Genomic DNA, 20,476 nt, shown 5'->3' with positions numbered 1-20,476 from the left:
GTGTCATTTTCAGACTACGAACTACAAACTCTGTGTAAATGACTGCAACTTCTCTTTTAAGGCCCCAATTGCACAAGGTGGCTGAAGTTTCTCTTACATCTTCCCTTTGTTCTCAATTCACTAGGGCTGGGGGTGGGGAGAACGATGAAATACCAAAGCAGCAGAGAGGAGTTGGCAGTGATGAGGTTCCATCTCACCTCCAGCTAACCTCCACCCATGTTGACTCCACTGGGTCCCCTCAACACACATCTTCTCCAGTGTCACTTTCTGAGACCCTCGTGCGGCTGCTAGGGTCATGCCATCCACAGGGATTCTGGGGCCCCTAGGTCTGCCGCTCCCAGCCTCACTGCTCCTGGCCAAGGCCCAGACATTCTGCTCCATCCCACTTTATACTGATGTTCAAGGGGGCAGGGTCGCCTTTAAAAACAGTGTAGGAAGGAATTACTGGGAATGAAAAGCACTGTTTAATAATATATCAAAATAAATCTTGATTCTTGTTTCTCCCTATCCTCCATTGATTAGGCAAAGAAACTTTTACATTAAAATATGCTTTGTCTGTATTATCAATATTATCTTCAACCCTCTGCTTCTTGCCTGAACTGTTTTTTAAGCCACTTGTCCATTTGGTCAGGGTTGATTTTTTTTAAATTAAAAATACAATCCATAAACCTCCTTAATTGAATGCACAAAGCTGCAATACTGTGCAATATACTGAAAGTTACCAAGCTGGGAGGATGGTGCTATCAGACTGTCCACTTCAGAGAACTCCCAGGATGCCCTCCAGAAACCTCCTGAATCCCAGGTGACTCAGACCTGGTTAATAAGGCAACAGTGTCAATTCCTTGTTAAGAGCAAATTTTTCATAAATGCAGGTTAAGCCCATGTAAAGATGAATACTGGCCAGTTCCCGTCTCACAGTACTTTAGTTCCTGTGTGAATCTCTATTTTGCAAACTCGTATCAGGATTGTGTTTCCAGCATCAGCAAATAATAAATGATTGAAGTGAGAGCCTGTGTCTGGTTGGCAAAATTATTGTTGATTTGTGATTTTGTGCTATTTAAGCTTTTAATTTCATTAAAAGAGGCAACAATCCACTGGAATATACCAGGATCGTTTTTGTTAGGTGAGGAAATATTTAACATGAAACATAATAGCAGTTCAGCAAAACTTTTACCAAGTATGCTTACCACTAGGTAAAAGGTGTCTGCAGATTTGGAAAAATACTAGAAGGAAACAAGAAATCAAATTAGTGATTATGTATAAGGTAGCGGGGAAATGGGCATTTTTCTTTGAGGTGTCCTTGAATCCTTTAGTGATTATGATAACACTCCATATTTTTAATAGTGTCTTGATGCTTATTATGCTAGATATAAACACAACTACAACTCTGCTCACTAGAATATAGTTTAGGGCGTGTCCAGGCTTGAGTAAAGTTTCTTAAAGTAGACTAAAACTCCCAAACTGTTTATAGTCTGTGGTACGAGAATTATGATAGTCCTAAGCATCAGCATTGTAAAGGACTACTGCTTTCTACACAGGCTTGTCTACATCTGAGAAGTAAGGGTTCAAAATGGTAGGCTTATTTTTAAACCGCAATATGGTGCTAGGGCATGCCAAAGCATTTATCATTCATCAATAAAAATTGTGCTCAGGCTGAGTGCTTTTAAATATGCATGACTAAGTTCCCAGTGTACTCTGTGGTCGTTTATTTGCTATGTGGCAGCTTGCCTGATTGCCTGTTATCTGATCAGAAGCAGTCCAGAACACGAGGTGGAATAGCAGAGAAAGTTCAGGTTCAGAACACTAATTCTGAAGAGTGAGTGCTACTATATGGTGTCTGAAAGAGGAAATAAAAAGTTCTAGGTGAGAACAAGAATGAGCAAATCCGTTGCCTTTGCCTTTTTACTGAGAAAGGAATGGGAGAATCACCCTGGCTAGGATCAACTTTCCAGGAGCATCACCCTGGCTAGGATCAACTTTCCAGGAGCATCATCCTGGCTAGGATCAACTTTACATCTCCCAGATCTTCCTGTACAGTGATGCTTTTCCTCCTTGAAATAAGCAGATTCCAGGTCACAATCTGAGCCACAAAAGTGAGTTTTTGCAGACATTGTGGATGTAGTATCTGGGCGGTGAGAGAAAGAAGAGGGTTGGATGGCCCCACCTTCTTTTGTTAAGAAGTAGATGGACTGTAAGTTCTGAATGAAATGAAAATACCCAAACACAGACACTCTTTCTTCCCTCTCTTGGCAAATCAAATCAGACCAAGCTTCAGCTATATTTAGGTGCTATTGACAAAGACTGGCGAGTCCAGAGACAGTCTGACCTCATGCATCTTCTAGTCAAGTAAGAGTATATAAGTGTAAACAGCTAATGTACAAGGGAAAGTTAAGGAATGGGCCACAGAAGAGAGGACTGAAAGTTTAAAAGAAAGTAAGGAGGCTGGCCGAGAGAATGAGGAAGAGTTTGGGGGGACATATAATTTGAGGTGGACTACCATGATAGGTAAGATTTCAATAGACTGGATGTCAAGAAGACGTTCCTGGGAATAAGAACTACAAGAACAAAGGCTAAGAGGTGAGACCATGGAGGTCACAGTGGGAAAAAGGCAGGGCATAGAACTTAAAGTCTATATAGGGGAGAAAAATATACTACATATAGAAGGAACACACTTTCAGACCATAAGCTGAATTTAGCTATCTAATGACTTGTTTCACCTGGTCAATATTTACTTTTCTTTTTTAACTGAAAAGAGAGAGAGTTTTGTTTGAATGAGCTACTAGTATTTAAATAATGGGAAGTTACACATAAAACTCTAAATGTTTGGCTTCTCTTGAAAAAATCTAAAGTTCTGGCAGCAATGCTAGGCCTGTATTTCCACATATCAGTAATTAGGAGAGATGAGAAGCAGACCTCTGAACAGGGCCCAAAGTCTGTTGATGGCCACAGTTCCTATCACTTCCTATCACTGCTGCAAATGTCAGTTACCATTTATTATTATGACTAGGCTGCCTTATTCTTGTTGTCATTTGTAGTAAAGACACAAGTTTTTCTTAAACCTTGCTTCCCATATGTCTGATGCCTGTAGGGTATTTGAGTTGTTTTTACCTGCAACATAAAGGGAGACATTGAACATCAGCTGGAAGCATTTATTCTTCACTTGGTAGCCAGCAAAACTTTGAAATATTTGGAGAATTTAAGTGGCTGAATGGCCTGTGCCTTAAGAAGTGTAATCTAGAAAAGGAAAATGAATTAATGGCAGAGGGAAAATCGAGGTGGAAAAAACAATGAGAGGCCAATTCTTCAGTCAACTAAGAGTAAAGAGGGTTGGACTTTGGCAGCATGAGTGGGGGAAAAAGACACACATCAGAGATACTGCAAAGATAGGAGCAAGCAACTACTGAATTGGAAGAAAAGATGAAGAAGGTGCAAGCAATTCAAATGACACTTAGGGGCGCCTGGTTGGTTCAGTTGGTTGAGCACCCAGCTCTTGATTTCAGCTCGGGTCATGATCCCAGGGTTGTGGGATGGAGCCCCACATTGGGCTTCATGCTGAGCATGGAGCCTACTTAAGATTCTCTTTCTTCCTCTCCCTCTGCCCCTCCCCCCCTTCCCTGCACACACACTCTCCGAAAGAAAAGAAAGAGAGAAAGAAAGAAAGGAAGGAAGGAAGGAAGGAAGGAAGGAAGGAAGGAAGGAAGGAAGGAAGGAAGAAAAAGAAAATGACAGTGAGATCTGAGACCACAGTAGAATGGTGGTTCCAATAACAGAAATAGAAGTGAATTAAGTAAAATACAGTTAAGTCTAGAGTGGCTGCTATTTTTTGCCAGGGGAAACTATCACTTGCTTTGAGGAATGGTGAGTTTGTGCTGCCTGCTGAACATTCTGGTACAAAAATTCATAAAGAGTTGGAGCCTTTTCTAAAAGTCAGTACAGCAGAGCAGTTAAAAGCATGGGCTTTGGAATTAGATAGAGCTCAGACCCCGCATCTATAAAATGAGAGTAACATGAGACCCAACTTTCCCTGAGAAGCTTAACAAGAAAATGTGTAATGTACAATGGCTGCTTAATTAAAAAAAAAAAAAAAGTTGTTGGGGCACCTGGGTGACTCAGTCTGTTGGGTGGCCAACTCTTAGTTTTGGCTCAAGCCATGATCCCACAGTTATAAGATCTAGCCCCACATCAGGCTCCACCCTTACCATGGCCTCTGCTTGGGATTCTCTCTCCCTCTCTCTCTGCCCCTCCCCTGCTTGCATGTGCGCTCTCTCTCTCTCTCTCTCTCTCTAAGTAAATTAACTTAAAAAATTGTTAAGTATTTGAGCTGAGAATGGGAGCTATGAGAATGGAAGAAGAAGCTAAAGAAAAGACTGTAGAAAGAGAACACGTGATATGGATGTCACTAAAAAAAGAAAAAAAAAACAACTAGAAATGCAGTGATAACTAAGCCAAGCTTTTGGTGATTTGGGATTCAACATAGCTTGACAGTCCCTGGGTGCAGAGTTAGGGACCAGAAGTCTCAGGAAAATAATATACCTGCTCTTAAACTTCCAGGTGGTCTCTCCTTTTTGATTGTTAATCTGTTTATACGTGTATGACTGGAAGACTTATCTCCAGAAGTATCTACTGGCCTCATGTCACATCCTTCCTCGATAGACAGGACTGTGACAGAGAGGGGAGATGGATTGAATAGTGCTGCTAGAAATTAAAAGGATTTTGTCAAAAGATCTTAGCCTAAGTTACAGATACAGTAGACTCCTGAATTAGTAAATTTAACCTTTTCATTTTTAACCTCTCACAAAAGTCAGTAATACTCAGACAAAAGAGAAAACTGGCTAGTGAATAGGCCTAGTGAAGTGTCGCCTTTTATCTCAACATGTCTCTCTTGGCAGATAAATAAGTAAAATAACAAACAAACCATTTCCAACTTCTCTTCCCCAAGATCTTTAACCCTAGAGCTGGCAATAGAAGGAAAGGAGCCGATGAAAGTAGGCTGTGATGAAAGGTTGTCTGTAAGACTGGAATGTTTGATTCAGCAGTGACTTAATGTCTTGGATTAATACGAACATTTCATATAGAAGCAAGTTCAAGCAGTCGAAGAGCAGTCTTCACCTATACTCCAGCCAGAATAAATGTTGTTTACTTAGCAAGAGAGAAAATTTCATTAGAAATTGGAAAGGTGGTTAAAATGTGGTAAGTGGCACAAACATTCACTTGTTAATTTGGGAAATCAGGAGATGTCCTGGGTCAAGGGTATACAAGGGTATACAAATAGTGGTGAAGGTGAAGGGGTTAAACTGAATGACCTCTAGTTTTGAGACCTTCCAGCTCTGACAATTCATGACACTCTATAGAAATAGGTTCTCCAGTATATACTGTGTTAGTTTTCCACTCTTTTTTTTTTTTATACATCTCTAAATTGTATGTTTGGGATGCATAAAAGAGCTTCATCTGCTTCACAGAAAACATTGATTTTTGTTAATTTCCTTCAGTACTAGGTTCCAGAATGACTATAAAATGGAGCCATTAGATGAAGGCAATTTTCCAAGTGAATAGTTGGAATAGGGTAGCCCACAGATCACTTCCCAAAAACAAGATATGTTTGAAAGAATTTCTAACCAACAGAATCACAAGGGACCTCTCTTAGCTTCTCTTTGCACATAGTTCAGTTAGACCCTTAGCCTCCTATTAGTTCCTCAACAGAGCCCAATATCTACCTGGACTCTGCTCTGCTTGCCAAATTCCCTTATTCAAGCAAGAGGCAGTAGTGCAAAGTTTCAAGGCACTCAAAAGTGCCTCAAATTAGGATATATAATCTAATATTACATATTTTAAGTTTATTTATTTATTGTGTGTGTGTGTGTGTGTGTGTGTGAGAGAGAGAGAGAGAGAGAGAGAGAGAGAGAGAGAGAGAGAGAGAAGGAAGGGCAGAGAGAGAGGGAGACACAGAGAATCCCAAGCAGGATCCTCACTGTCCATGCAGAGCCCAATGTGGGGCTCAAACTCATGAACTGTGAGACCATGAACTGAGCTGAAACCAAGAGTCAGATGCCTAACCGACTGAGCCACCCAGGCAACTCAATCTAATATTATATATTTAATGGCTCAGTTATGGTTCTTGACCAAACCTTGTTAGAGTGAGGGCAGCACAGGTTATGGGGCCCAGTCTCTAGCTTCCTCACACGTATCTGGATTCAGCTGGAACAGACATATACAAAACAAAATCATCAGAACGATTTTTCCTCAAAAGATACACTGATTGTTCTTCTCTGAATTCTGTTCATCTTGATATACTGAAAAGCGATTTGTAGTAAGAAAAAATACATATTTCTCAACAATATTTTTATAATAACTTTTACAATTTTAAGGTTGAAGAATTTATTTTGAAATATTTGACCTAAATCAAAGTTTGACTGGTTTTAGACTATGCATTCCCAGGGCAAAGCTCTGCTCTTTGTGGCTTTCATTATAAAAACAGTCCCAGTCTGCAAAACTCCAAACTGAAACCATTCTGTATCAGACTCCGAAATCTGTTCCACTTGCTGGATCTGACTGCTAAAACAGAAACGTATTCAAAACACAAAAAAACATTTCATCGGCGCAATGTGGGCAAGGACCCCTTAAAGAGATCATAACGCATGCCAAACAGATCACAGTAAGTATGTTCAGATATGTTCAGAATATCAAGAACTTATGAGCGAGTTATAGTATATCTGACAACTTTATGGTGTGTACTTTTCACGAGTTCTAGAAGCTCTTCCTTGAATAAAATGATCACAACAAAACTGGATAATCAGAGTTACTCTCAGCCTCTTTGCCTGGGTCACACGGTACTTGTCATTATTTTTAGAGTGGCATCTGAAAATACTGATGCTACGAAATAGTCCCTTCAGTGTCAGAAGGTCAGAGTCTTCTAATTTTAATACTAATCAAACTATAAACCCTTTGGAAGCGCCCTGACTTCTCTTGCTTCTGTAGCTTATTATATTCATTACCTCACTTCCATCAGGTTCTGGATGACTTGTTTCTATTCTAGGCAGATTCCATGTAAGAATGGTTTAATCATACTAATAAGGATTGGCCTGATTCTCCCATCCCAATGCTCATGTAACTTCCATAAAGCTACAATCCCCTTCAAAGTGCCTTAATCTTGAAAATTCATGTGTTGCCCATATGGGAGTATCTGTACATCTTTAAGATGATTGGAGGTTTTTGCCATTATTATCTTCTCAAAACAAATAGAACAAACAGTGCATGTCAGGCCCATCTTTTTCAGACAAGAAATCTCCATGAAGCACTTAATGGGCCAACTGGAAAATGCTCTAACAATACAGTCTTTCCTGGTTTTTCAATTTACTACAGGTGGATAATCTCTGAAAAACCCAAGACAGTGAACAGATTGAATCACTTTTAATAATTTGAGTCTTGAATGAATTCCAAAGTGCTTAGAGTCAAGCTGTTTTTCCTTTAACTAATACCTCAAATAAAGATTAAATAATTTTTCTTTGAAAATTGGCCCAAAGTACCGGAAAACTGTATGCTTCAGAAAACCACATTCATTATAAAATGAGCATTTGGGCATTATCATTACTCTGATATTTTAATTGGTGTTGCCATAAGTTCTGGGGCAGGGAGTATCTCTTCACATTTTTCTTTGGTATGCTGAAGTTTTCTAAAAGAGACACAATCCTAATAAATTGAGAATTAAAACATAACTGGGAGATTTTAATACATAAATATTATAATGGGGCTTTGAAAAGAAAAGTGGCAGACTTTCAATACCAAATACACTAAAGGTATTTTTCAACATTTTAATGGGCCTCAGAATTCTAGTTTTGTATAAAGTCTATCACCAGAATCATAAAACTACTCTAAATTTAGTACCAACCAACATTTTAGGCTGAACTTGCCATCAGCTGAAAAGTAAGGTCAGGAAAGCAAATGTATGTATGTATATGCCTTAAAAAAAAAGATGGCGTAAAGTCCATTCAATTATAATGCATACAACAAATCAAAATATAAAGCTTGACCAGCTAGCATGCGATCTCTGAGATTTAATTTCAGAAAACCTGAAAATAATCTCTTTTCTAAATATGTATATTTCGATGTCTTCAAAATTCACTTCAATTTCCATTGTTAATGAGTATGGCCAGAACTACCTTTTACTTCCTTGATTTAAATATGGCAAATGCTAAAGAGAAAGATAGGTTACTGATTCTTGACATAAATGAAATAGCCATTAGCAGATTTATCATCATGTATGAAGAAAATATACTTTTTATAGTCATCCTGTGTCAAGAAAAACCTTTCAATCAAGCCATCTCATTCCCCCATATGCACAGGAAACATTTATCGTCATAATCACAAGGGTCAATGAACAGTGTAGAAACCACACTCAGAGGTTAAATGAGCATAGACTTTGCCATCACTTTAAGGCTGACAAATGTGGCCAAACTTACATTGATTCTGGAAGAATATGAGATATTGAGAAGGAGACATAAAGATAATTTATCCTAGCAGTTGCTTTGGAGTTTGAACATTAGAAAAAAATGAAGTAAAATAAAATTTGGCACCTGTGTTGTCTAAAATGCACAGCTACATAAGAAAATCTCATCTTTTTGTAAAAACTTCTGTTTCCCCAGTTGCACTGCTTGAAAGTGAATCTGTGTACCAGAAGGTTGTTCAGGATTATGAAACTTAATGCATTTTACCACAAGCAAATATAAACATTTTCAAGGAAAGCACAAGGCAAGAGACGTGAAAGACCATATGTTTTCAATGCTCTCCATGTCAAAACAATACCAGTCTCCAAGAAATCACTGCTAGTCATATTGAATTATTTTGCCAGATATCTTCCAAAAGTTACTTGGAAGAAAGTGCAGGGCACTCCACATACCGTGTAATAGATAAAAATAGATTTCCCCAGACCAAACATATTACATTCATGAATTATTTTATTGGCCATAATACTTGAGAAGATTCTGCAGTTCTACTGCTCATGGGTTAGTGGCAAGGTAAAAATGAGATAAGAGAAAACCGAGACTTAATTCTTTGGAAAATGTTTCTTAATAAGCTGTGTAAACTCCTTTCAGATAAACTAATGTTCTTAACACACAATAACAAACAGAGCATTTTCCTCTCTCTTCCAGAGTCTAAAATTATTTTTTTTTTCTTCCTGCTGAGAGTCTACAACCTTTAACAGGTTCACGCCATTCTTGCCATGCTCCGTTTTGAAGTTCAAACACATACAGAGGACAAGAACAAATCAACCTGGAAATGGAGGGGCTGAGGTAAAGGTTTTATAACACCTTCCAGCTCTAACATCCCCTGGGCTACCTTTTAACTGGTATCAAAATACCACTCAGGTGAACGGATAGACAGGCACCCCAAATGAGGTGTTCAGCCAATCATCCTTCCTCACACCGCTCTAGAAATGGCCTCTTAAATTGCAAACCACTTTCCAGATAACGCTATCAAAAGCTTGGGGAATGAGTCCTCAAGAACAAAAACTCTATTACCAAAGGAGCAAGCCATGCCCTAGAAATGGTCACTGATACTGAAGATAGGGAAAGAGGAGGGAAAGCAAAATGGAAGGATTCTTCGCTTGTGATTCTGGTAGGATTATTTGTTCCTTCCAGAATTTCCTTTCTCATCTCTTTATATTTTGAGCACACCCCGATTTGCTTCCTAATCCTGCTACTTATTGAAAGTCTACTATGTATCAGACCCTTTGTGAAATGTTTACCATATCTTACCACATCTAATCTTTTCAGCAACCTAATGCACACCTTGACACACAGAACAGACTAAATAAATTGCGGGGCCCAGTGAAAAATAAAAAATGTGTGGCCCTTGGTTCGATAAAACAGGTAAAGAGTGTCATTATAGACACTAAAATCGAAGGACTTCCTTTCATTTGTGGTCTCTGTCTCAGGTGCTTTTGTTTGTTTTTGTTTTGTTTTGTTTTGTTTTGCTATGCAATGTTAGTTCCCTTGGGCTGAGGCCAGTCAGCACAGCAGCTCACAGAGCTGTGGCCTCACCCATCGTGTGGAGTGTGTGCACATCTACAACATGTGGACACTCATCAGCTGCCAGGTGTCCCTTCTTGCCAGTCACTGACCACAGACACAGTACCCCAGTTGGGGTCAAGGGTACTGAACCAGGCATCTTCATTATCCTCCCCTCCCACAAGCTCAACACCCCAGCCCAAGACAGATAGGTTATACTAGTTACTTAGATCAGGAGTGAGCAAAAGGCCAGTCCCCATGTGTGCAATGCACCAAGGCCCAGCTCTTAGATACTGTGGGATGGGCAAGACCCTCTCCTCAGCTGTGCCCAGGACCCTGCAGAGGGAGGAAGATCTGGGAGGCCAGAAAGGGTCCAGGGATCAAAGGAGCCAGCAGCTAAGAACCACCTCAGGGTGGCAGGGCATCAACTGGGAGGTCCTCAATTCTTCTCCATTGTCATATCCAATTTCACCTACAGATAACACAATTAAGATAAAATGACTAAGAATCTTAGGATGGTGGCCATAGAAGCTTCAATCAAGTGGGAGATCCTGCTGACCATGGAGCCCTTTGCAACTGCACTGGTCACATGCCCATGAAACCAGCCCTGCTGATGTAGAGAAGACAACCCCTATGTACCTGTTCCTGTCTCTCCCCCAAACTTTCCCTCACTCTGAGAACCCCAAAGGAAAAAAAGAATCATTTTTTTGCTCTTATCTCCTTTTTTTTTTTTAAACAAATGAAAAGAGTGATGCAGAGAAAGCTTAAGTGACACCTAAAACCGATGCTCCTTGTGGTGTGTATGTAGTAGACCTGGATCTAAAACCAAGGTCCTTGGCCTCTTCCATTATGTGGAGCTGCTGGGGTAACTAAGAGGGAAAAATGCATAACAAAGGCTTTCTAACAAATACATTGATATCTGACAATGTTACAACCCTACTTATATGATTGACTTTTAGCGAAAAAATAACCAAAATATCCTGACACTTTCAGCAAACATTTGTGAAATATTCTCCTTTTGTGTGTTATGGTTTTAATGTGAATGCAACATTTATTAGAAGAACAAAAGTATCTTTGAAGCTGGCCATCATTAACTTGTTAATTACTCACATATGGTATAATTTACAGATGCTGTCTCACTGATTTATACTTTAGAAAGAAGACATACCTAATTGCAATCCTATTCTTGTGATAGTCTTGAAACGCACTGTAAAATTAATCTTTTAATGGTCTTGAAATACACATGTGTGTCATTATATATTATATAAGCCAATGTATTTTACATAACTTTTGTTTTATTCTTTAATTCATATTAACCAAAACATCAAAAAAGTCATATTACAGAAAATTTGGAATATAAGGAAAAGCAAATAGGTTACCCATGACCTTTCCAGTCTCACACAACCAGTTTTAATTCTGGAATATGTTTGTCCTAATACTGTTATATAAGCAACAATAGTAGCCATACTGTAGTGCTTTGCTTACATAAAAGGAAAATCTAAAACCAAAGGTAAATGCCCCTACATGATTTTATTATTTACCTAAAGACAGAGACATGGGCTAGATCTTTTAAAAGATACTTTAAATTATAACTACTTTTTTTTAAGTTTACTTATTTAGAGAGAGAGAGAGAGATTGAGAGAACGTGTGTGTGAGTGAGAAGGGGAGGGGCAGAGATAGAGGGAGAGAGAGAATCTCAAGCAGGCTCCACTCTGTCAGCGCAGAGCCTGACATGGGGCTTGATTTCACAATCATCACGAGATCATGACCTGAGACAGAATCAAGGGTCAGACACTTAACTGAAGGAGCCAACATGGTGCCACCCAGGCACCCCTAAAAGTGAAATTATAATTTCTTAATTTGAAAAATACTAAAGAGAAAAAAAAAGTAAAAATCTCCCAAAGTTCACCTTAGAAGTGAAAGTTTCTCTCTGTTCCACCCACCCAACTCCATCTCCTAGACTCGACTCTTCAAGTTTGGTATACATCTGGCCCCAAATTTTCCAAACCTAGATAGACACATATCGATGTACATGAATATACACATGAATTTTTATAAAATATGAATCATACTACAAACTGGTCTATAACTTTGTTTATTCAACAGGTTATAACGTGAGCTGGTACTAAAATGTTAAATCACAGGTTTTTTAAATATTTATTTTGAGGAGAGTGCAAGCAGGGGGGTTGGGGGGGTACAGAGGATCCTAAGTGGGTTCTGCGTTAAGAAGCTGACAGCAGTGAGCCTGATGTGGGGCTTGAACTCACAAATTGCTAGATTATGACCTGAGCCGAAGGTGGACACTCAACCGACTAAGCCACCCAGGTGCCCCCTAAATCACAGTTTTGACCTGCTTATGTTTATTAATGTCTATCTAAATAAGCCTAAAGGGCTAAGATATTTTCAGGTCAGAAAATAACATTTCTCGCACTGACATACCTAGAGGTTTTTTGGTTTTTTTAACATGAAGACTCTTTTATTAACTCATCATCAAAACAAACCTAATGTATCTTGTTTCTCCTGTAGTTATTAGAACAGTGCCTTGTATAAAATATGCCTTGTAGTTAATGTTTGTTGCTCAAACAAGTGAATGAATGACAGATGTGATTTACTTCAAGTTGTTTCACTAACAGTAGTATGCTTTGCACTCATCAGTCCAGATTCTCATGTAGTCTTTGTCATTAACCAAAATTTGACGTGACAATTCAAGTTCAGTAAGTGAGAACTACTGAGACAACCAATAGACCCATGTAACAACTAAACTTGAAGCCTTGTTCTCTATCCTGATCATGAACAGGGGACTTGCATTAGGCATTATAGCCTTTAAAAATATCCTCTTACATTTGATCATCTTTAACCTATTTGACTAGCTCAAGAGAGTAACAAGCTTCTAAAACCTTGACTCTTTTTAATCTCTAGGAATAAATAATTATTCAAATAAACCTTTTTTGTAAGATTTGAATTTACAGTCCTATCAAATTACATACATGTCTTTATTTATTAATGAATACATATATACATGTCTTTGTGTCCATTTTAAGTTCTCTATTCTTTTTTTAAAGTTCATTTATTTTTGAGAAAGAGAGAGAGCATGATCTGGGGAGGGGCAAAGAGAGAGGGAGACACAGAATCTGCAGCAGGCTCCAGGCTCCAAGCTGTCAGCACAGAGCCTAACGCAGGGCTCGAACTCACGAACTATGAGATCATGACCTGAGCAGAAGTTGGATGCTCAACCAACTGAGCCACCCAGGCATCCCTTAAGTTCTCTATTTTTACACAACCCTGACCTTATAAATAGTATTTTCCCTTGTTCAAGTCCCTGTTTTTTTTTTTCAGGTTTTGCTTATGCAGATTTTCAAATGTACGCAAGACAGAATAGTATAATAAACCCATCCTAAAATTTTAACAATAATCTACCAGATGTTTACAATCCCAAAAGTGACATAATTTGTTCCCAGAGAATCAGACAGCAGTTCTTGTCAAGCTCCTTTTCAAGTGCTAGACAAGGCTTTCTGCAAAAGTAAACAGGACAAGAGTCACTTCAAAACAAACGATCCTCAGGAAGTGAAAACCGGAACCACATGTGCACCCTAACTGCAGCTTTCAGTGCAGGACAGGCTTTATGCTTCAGCATGTTGCTCACAAGGTAGAGCAGTAGAACACAGAGTTAGGAGAAGTGACTGCATGTGATGAAGGCTGCTGCGTGCACAGAATTGCCCCGGACCTTCTGGAATGCACTGAGAGGGTATGAAGCATAGTCTTCGCCATCAAGGAACGCATACATTTATGTGTAGGAAATAATAAGCTATCCAATTATCAGAAGAAATGTATGCATGTAATTTGATAAACCAGAAAGAAATTATTGCAACGGTGTTGAATCATTTATACTCTATGTATGTTTTTTTCAATCTAAGCAAAAAATGTCCTTGTTTTCAAATCACTAAGCAACATGTTAGTGATAAACACATAGTTTGGTAGAAAATTCCAAATTTTTTACCTTTAACTATTAACAAAACCATATAAAACTAAAAAAAACTTAAAGAAAATAAAAACTCATGTCATACATATGTTACCAACAATCTTTTTATTTGTTGTAGCCCAGGAATGATCTTAGCATGCTAATATATGATAGAACAGGTACCTTCTTTTTAGTTGACTTATCTGCAGCAAAGTGTTAAAGAAACTACTTCCTCACCTTACTCTGTTGGTATCAATTCACCCTGGCTTGAGTAGATTAGGTCAGCCCACTGTTGGGAGAAAAGAGAGAAAAATGGAGTGGAATCATGAGATTTACCCCAATCTCTCTTCCACATTATGGAAGTGTGGTCCAAGGACCAAGAGCAGAGGCATTCCCTGAATGCTTGTTAGATATGCAGTAATGAAGGCCCACTCAGTTCTACTAAAGCAGAATTTACATTTCTATAAGATCCCCTGCTGATTGATATGCCCATTCAAGTTTGAGAAGTATTGTCTTAAACTTTATCTCTAGGCAGTGACTATGACACCACAATACAACTATCAATTGAGTTATTTTACCACATTTCTGATAACATGGTCTCTCTCTTGATTAGAGAATCAGGTTTCACTTACCTTTTTTGAATGATATATATGTTCACAGATACATTTGATGTAGTAATATTTTGTGTATACATCTCAAGCTAAAAGCCTAGCCCTTTTCCTGCCCCCCACTTTAAAGTTAATACTTACAGTTCAGACCTTTGATTTCTAGAAATCAGAAATCTAAGCTAGAAAAGAAAATTATTTTACATTTCTTTAACAATCAAAAGATTCATCCCTGGGTGCCTGGGTGGCACAGTCGGTTAAGCGTCCGACTTCAGCCAGGTCACGATCTCGCGGTCCGTGAGTTCAAGCCCCGCGTCAGGCTCTGGGCTGACAGCTCAGAGCCTGGAGCCTGTTTCTGATTCTGTGTCTCCCTCTCTCTCTGCCCCTCCCCGTTCATGCTCTGTCTCTCTCTGTCCCAAAAATAAATAAAAACGTTGAAAAAAAAATTTAAAAAAAAAAAGACTCATCTATGATGCTCTGTCTCAGCAAGAGAAAGAGTAAACACTAAAACCAAATATTAGATTGAATAAATGGAAATATTGCCATTAGCATAATCTAACTCAAGACATTATAAGAACACACACACACACACACACACACACACACACACACACACAATTTCATGGCATCTTTCATAGCCATTTTGTATAGAGAAGATAAGAATTTAAACTTTAAAAGATTTTAGTTTCTGAATATCTGCAAATTACTTTTAACTGGAGAAGTATGAGAAGGCTAAAGTACTTCCCATTTTATTACATTGGGCCATTTAGAAAACTCTGGCTTTGAAAATTATTTGAAATGTTAATAAAATATTTTTATTTATTCCTACATACATTTGACTTAAGCAACATTATAATACAGATATACAATTTAGCTTTGTCCTTGTATGTGGGTTAGAATACATGTGTCACAAATGTCTTTATGAATCCACAGAGTATTTAACAAATCTCTCCCAATTTACTACTTTTATTTATTTTAATTTTTTTTTAATGTTTTATTTATTTTTGAGAGAGAAAGAGTGCAAGTGGGGGAGGGACAGAGAGAGAGGGAGACACAGAATCTGAAGCAGGCTCCAGGCTCTGAGCTGTCAGCACAGAGCCTGATACGGTGCTCAAACTCAGAGATCATGAACTGCGAGATCATGATCTGAGCTGAAGTCAGATGCTTAACTGACTAAGCCACCCAGGCACCCCTTTACCACTTTTATTTAAACATACATACACACACACACACACACACACACACACACACACACACACACAGTCTTATCTCAGTAAACTAACAGTTCCTTTGGAAAACTAATTTGGAGTGGAAATGAGATTAAGTGGCAGACCAGAGAAGAGTTTGGCTTGGGTAATGGCTAAAAGGACAGACCCAAATATTGGGTATTTGGTTGACTCTAGGATGGGGTATCCCTCTTCTTTCTTCTCTCCACATTCTCCTCCCCTCTTCCCCCTCCACCATCAGGGCCAGGTCCTATGCTCATCCCTTCACAGATCAAGGACTCCTCTCCTCACCCCTTAGGAAAGGCCAGAAAACATCTTTAGACTGTTCCCAGTAATTTGCCATAGGCAGATTATTAGGGACTATCCTTGAAGACAGAAACACCTAGTGGTCTCAGCTTTAAATTAATTATATCCATGATTTTAACACAGGTCACAAAATAACAGGTATGATCTTAGTAGTTAAGAACCTCCCTGGGGGTGCCTGGGTGGCTCAGTCGGTTAAGCGTCCGACTTTGGCTCAGATCATGATCTCGCGGCTTGTGAGTTCGACCCCATGGTGGGCTCCGTGCTGACATCCGGGAGCCTGCTTCAAATTCTGTGTCTCCCTATCTCTTTGCTCCTCCCGTTTGTTCTCTCTTTCTCTCTCTCTCAAAAATAAATAAAAATTTTTAAAAAAGAACCTCTCTGAAGCTTTTATTATAAAACACGTCTCCTTAGTATGTTTGATTCATAAACATAAGAGCAATTCAGCATTGGACTTGCCAAAACTTAGGCTGCTTCAGAAAGGGAAGATTCTGGAATTAGGCAGACCTAGGACAAAGAAATGAAACTAAGTTCATCATGGTTCCAGAGGACGTGGGCAGAAGTCTAAGCAAGACCCTCCAGAAGGGCCATGGAGAGGCCCATTTTAGCCTCCATGAACAATGGGATCCAGACCTGGGTCTGGCAGCAGTAGGCAGCAGCAGGCACTGTGATCAGGGATAGTCCTCGAGGACAGCCAGGTGGTAGCATTCTTCTGAAATATTTGTCTTATTTTGGTAAACAATTATATTTTGGGAATTAGACATTTGAGGCTCTTATAATAGTGTCTAATAGTTTTTCCTAAGAAACACTTGGCATCTTTGCTCCTTTTGCTTTTCTTATGCCAAAACCCTCTTAAATTTTAAATTCTCTTCTCCAATCTGAGATCATCTTGACAGACCCACAAGCTGTAATGAGACATTTCCTCCTCCTGACAGACCCATGTGTTTTTCATCATAAGCAATGGTATCAAAAAAAATCATGTTCTTCAACATTATTTGTGAAGTCAGTGTTTCACTTCCCTTGTTCAACTTTCTGTTCCAAACTCTTGACTTTCAAAAGCAGGAAGAATTTTTTTTTTAATTTCTGCCCATATACTCAAACCATTCTGTTTCTATATTTGAATTAAAATTTATAAGAAACACATTCTACTTCTTTTTCTCAGTGGTATCATTTTCTTCTTGGTGTATTAGTAGAAGCATGTAGAAGTTGGTAGGCGGTAAGAATCTTGACACATCTCGCGATTTGCCATGGACACCACGTCAAAGATCACTATTATTCTGTAGAATGTGGTTTGCTTCAGCAAAAGGTAAGAGTTCATATTTTATGAGAAAAGCCTTATTTGACTCCAGAAGTAGTTTCTTCTTCAACCTTTCCTCTGTGACATAACACGTGCATTCACTTGCCAATATTTTAACCTTAATATTTGTTTTCCTACACCTCCTCAAACTACTTATTTTGTGTCTGGTTTTTTGTGGGTCTTAATGGTTTGTCTAGGAGCTCTTCATCCTCCCAAATTAGTTAGAGTAAACCCAGTCCACTCCTCAAAACGTTTTTCAACATTTTGTTGTGTTTTTCTCTATCACGTAGTAGCAACATATTTTACATACTCGATCACGTCGTATTGTCAAGCTTTCCATATGTCATCAAGCTTTCTTCTCTCCCAAAGGACTATATTCTCTTCAGAATGTATTAATTTCTTTTTAACCACCACCACAACCAGCATCACCACTACTGGGCCTCACACACTGATGACATCAAATAGAGATCTAGCAGTGTTTACTGAATTACAAAATGAACCAAGACCTATTTCTGTTTTGACCATAATTCTTTTAACTGCAAATGGATTATAAACTCGTACAGTAGAACACTACTGCAAATTCTTGAGTAACAGGGGGTCCCTTTGAAATCTGTCTCCTTCTTGGGTCCAAAAACTAGTAATCTTCTGTGTAGTTATCAATTAGCACATCGTCATCCACTGAGCCCAAACTCCTTCAATAACCACAATAGCACCGTCATATTTTTACCAGCAGTGAAACAAAATATTTCACTCACCTCTTCTTGCCACTATGTATATATCTTATCGCTTCCTGCTTTGGGAACATGAGAGTTTTAGGAATGCCATTTTAAAGCCTTGTCTGGCTATTTTACCATCCCTTGATTCCTCCAGTGAGAAATTTTCTTTTCTTTTTTCGTTTTCTTTTGAAAGAAAGAGAGTGAGTGAGCATGTGCATGCATCCAAGCAGGGAAGGGGCAGAGGGAGAGGGAGTGAGAGAATCCTCAGCAAGCTCCACCCATGGCCCTTCCAGGGGCTCTGTCTCACGACCTTGAGATCACCTGAGCCGAAATCAAGAGTCAGATGCTTAACGGACTGAGCCTGAGCCACCCAGGTGCCCCTTCTGTTAGAAATTCTCTATTTCTAATTTAACAAAATATTAGATTCCGAAGAATAAATAAATTTATACTCTACATTTGCATAATCAAAGTGAAACAGAAAACAAAATTATAAATCCTGTGTAACATTTTGGTCATTTTACCTTGGTTTCCAAATATCTTTAAAAATCTTTTCATAATTGCATAATAACAACAAGGGAAAAAAGATTAACAGATTCTTAAATGGGCGACAGAGATATAGCATGTAAAGTGTTACAGTTAGAATTGAAAATCAAACTCCAAGGCAACCATAATTCAATAAATGCTAAATACCAGCAACATACTGTTCACTGAAAGCTACTTGTTATCCATAAATCTTTACAAAAATTATTCACCCTTGAACTTGTAGGACCTAGCATGGTGCCTAGCTTGTAATATGTCAGTTTAGCTGAATTATACACAGTATTGAATCAGGTACTAAGGAGAGCTGTGACAAAAATTAAGGATATTTACTTTTAAGAAATCTGCAATTTAACGTCTGCAATATATAACAAATGTAACATAAGTATTGGAGCTTATACTAATAAGATTGGATAAAAAGTTAGTTTCCTTACTGAAAAAGTTCTTAGAACATTTAATACATTCAAGTGCACTAAAAAAGATAGATATAGGGAGCAGAATGAACCGAATTTAGTTTACCGTGAATTTCTTTCCCTACACCTCCGAAAGAACACTTATTGATATCTTTCAAGAAAACAGTGGTCCCTAAAAAACCTTTCAGAAAGTGATGAACTAAGATAACGGCACTGACTAAACAAGACATCGTTAAGCAAGGGAAGATTCCTAGACAGAAGTGCTGAATTGAATTTTGACACGTTTGGAAAAGATGGGGAAAGACATCAGAAGGCAAGACTAACACAGGGTCTTTCACTCCCATGGAGAAGGGTTGCAAAGAATTGAATATAGACTAGCTTAACTGTAGTGGTATCAGTAAACCAAAGCTAACAAGGAAAGAGTATTTAGGTAGAATTTACTAGCGTAGATGAAGAGCAGACCCAACCTTTAAAACGGAGGTTATGCAAAGATGGTGTTTGCAGGTACATTGATATTGATGTGATCATTGGCACACGTTCAAATTATAACAGCATGAAAATGAAGTCTGTTACTTAACCTAAGTAATAGTAATCTACTCCCATGTCTCGCTACTTCAAAAATAGCTTCCCTTATCTGTTTGAGAGACTAAAGTCCTCTTCCAAAATTGAGGGTCCGCTTGGACAAATTGAAATGCATTCAAGCTTTTGTATTTCCTCACTGAAAGGAGGAAATAGGAAGTATGTGGGAGTTGGAGATTGGAAGGACCTAGGGAAAACCAGAGGGAAAAAAATGATAAATAATGTGATGCCCTGGCATCCTTCTGCCAGACAGTTCTAAGCATAGGTTTTGCAGCATATAAGGAAGAAAAGTTGGATTCAGAGCTAAAGCTTCTATTTTCCAGTCAAACTCTGAGATCATGGACTCTGGCACCTAGATAAAACTTTTAAATGAATATGGAAAAAGAAGCATCCCCACCACTGTTCTGAATAAGACTGGAAACATCTGGTGAGGGCTGCAGAGCAGTGGCCAAGCACCCCTGAGGCCAACAGAGACCAAGGAAGCTGCTTTCCCAGAAAGGCATCAACTGCAGGGGTTGTAATGCGATACCTACTCCAAATGACTTGGTGGCAGCATGGTAGAAAACATGAGTGATTTGTTTTTTCATGTGCACATATGAGACATCATGGAGATTTTAAGAAATAGGTGGTGCTAAGATGTGTAGTCAGGTATATAGAAGAACCATAATTATTTAGCAATAATGTTAATGAGACTTTATTTGAACTTGTAGGTTGGTCAGACCTGGCCATATTTATGTAAGGTAAAAAGATACAGTGTTTTTATATGGTATCAGATGCATACATCTAGATCAGGAATTGCAAACAGTAATGTCTTTGAGAGCTGTGCAATGAACATAAA

At 38.6% G+C, this 20,476-nt stretch overlaps 1 long non-coding RNA gene across 1 annotated transcript in view; it reads left to right on the top strand.

Annotated features, from left to right (window-relative positions):
• Positions 1-17,219: 17,219 nt before the first annotated feature.
• The window catches only part of LOC123379194, a 30,157-nt gene continuing 26,900 nt past the window's right edge, over positions 17,220-20,476 (top strand). Inside the window, exon 1 of the long non-coding RNA XR_006583375.1 lies at positions 17,220-17,402. This is a non-coding gene — a long non-coding RNA (uncharacterized LOC123379194). The remainder of the gene's footprint in view (positions 17,403-20,476) is intronic.

This window comes from Felis catus, chromosome C1, assembly GCF_018350175.1.
Source record: "Felis catus isolate Fca126 chromosome C1, F.catus_Fca126_mat1.0, whole genome shotgun sequence".
Lineage (NCBI taxonomy): Eukaryota > Metazoa > Chordata > Mammalia > Carnivora > Felidae > Felis > Felis catus.
The sequence above is the reverse complement of the archived record's forward strand: the minus strand, read 5'-3'. Positions and strand labels throughout refer to the sequence as shown.